This window comes from Dipodomys ordii, unplaced genomic scaffold (genome assembly GCF_000151885.1).
Source record: "Dipodomys ordii isolate 6190 unplaced genomic scaffold, Dord_2.0 Scaffold248, whole genome shotgun sequence".
NCBI lineage: Eukaryota > Metazoa > Chordata > Mammalia > Rodentia > Heteromyidae > Dipodomys > Dipodomys ordii.
In genome coordinates this window covers 346,399-348,171 of record NW_012267464.1, presented here as the reverse complement: position 1 = coordinate 348,171, position 1,773 = coordinate 346,399, and positions in this window count along the sequence as shown.

Here is a 1,773-nt window from a genome sequence, read left to right as displayed (position 1 = left end):
GAGTTTGTGGGATCATGACAGTAGATTATCATCTCATCTGCAAAAAGGGATAGTTTAACTTCTTCCTTCCCTATGTGGATCTTTTTCTTGCCTTATTGCCCTGGCTAAGGATTCCAGGTCTATATTGAAGAGGAGTGTAGACAGTGGGCATCCTTGCATTGTTCCTGATTTTAGGAGAATTGGTTGTAGTTTTTCCCCATTAAATGTAATATTCAACCAACAGTTTTTTAAACCAAAAAAGATTTTAACAAAACTAGGCAGAAAAAAAAAGGGTTCTTCAATTTTTTTCAATGGGGGGAATCTTGTGTCTCTCTGTGTTTGTAACCAGTCTCTTGGTGGAGTCTTTGTTTTGCTTGTGGTGTTTGGTTTTCCTGTGGTTTGGTTAGTTTCTTAAATCAGCTTGTTTGAGCAGGCAAAATGAAGCTCTGCCTTACCTGAGTCTTTATGACAATCCTCTCAGGCTTGTTCAGTGGGAGGGTGATCTACTTTGACTATCACAAAAGAGGGATGTGGCTGTTTCCTCCGTCTTAGAGTTGCTGTGCCGGGGCTAGGTTGTAGGCTGCGCTGTGGAAAGTCAGCGATCAGTACCTTTCTCCCTGATACGCTAGCCCCTGAGAGAGTCAAGCAGGCCAGCGTGGAGCTATTCTCAGGATTTACGTGTAACAAGTTTCCAATTGTTTTACTTTTACCCTCCAGCAGCTGGAGTTGCTGCCTATGCTGCATGGGTAGGTTAGCCTCTGGGTCTATTTACTCACTGAGGACAGACTGCCCTGCCCAGGTGGAGCTCCTTCTGCTTGAGAAGGACAACTTTCCGCCAGGATTGAGCTGAGATCTACAGGACAGTTTCCTAACCTGTTGAATGTCTTCTACTGTCTTATTCTAAGGCCTGAGTTAGATGTTAGCTGCTCTGGCCTGGTCTTTCTCAATATCAAACGTGGAGTTCTTCTCCAGCGCTGAGGGATGAGCTAACATTCCATTGCTGCTCTATGAGAAGGGTGAGGATGTCTTGAGGGTACTCACACCTTTCCCTTGGTTTCTGGGCCATCTACCATATGTGACTATCTATGGTCAGCAGGATGAAGATTTTCACTCTTTGTCAGTTCTTGCTTGTGGTGAGTAGAATCTGCTTTTACACTGTTTCTGGTGCCTTTGTCCTGGACTCCTTCTGTGGATATGGTGGCCATGGTAACAGCTGCTGCTGCCACCACCACAGACCTCAGAGTGTTGGAATCTGTCTCCAGAACCAAGCTGCCTGAAGTTTTCCTCTCTGGCCAAACTCTTTGTACTATGATGGCATATTTGGTGTGACTCTAGCCTTAGATTTGCCACTGGAACAGTAAAACTGGTTTCTACCTGAGAGCTTACTTAGACCCCATGTTCTCCTCTGCCATCTTCCTCCAGACTCTCTTGGTTTACATCTTAACCTGCAGCAACTTTTTCAAAAGTTAATGCAAAGAATGGAAATAGTAATAGAGAGAACATCTGAAGAGACAATTCTAAAAATGATAAACAAAACATGACAAAATCTACAAAGCAGCATGATTTTATCATTTAACATATATCCCATATATTGCAATAATGCCCTTGATGATAAACTTCTCCACTCTAGGAAAAATATTGGCAACAAACAAAATGCATGTACATAAAGTGTGACTGACCAATCATCTCTCTCTTGCTCTCTCTCTCTCTCTCTCTCTGATCATACATACACACACATACACACACACATGCACATATACACACATACATAGACACACACAAAATGAATTTTTT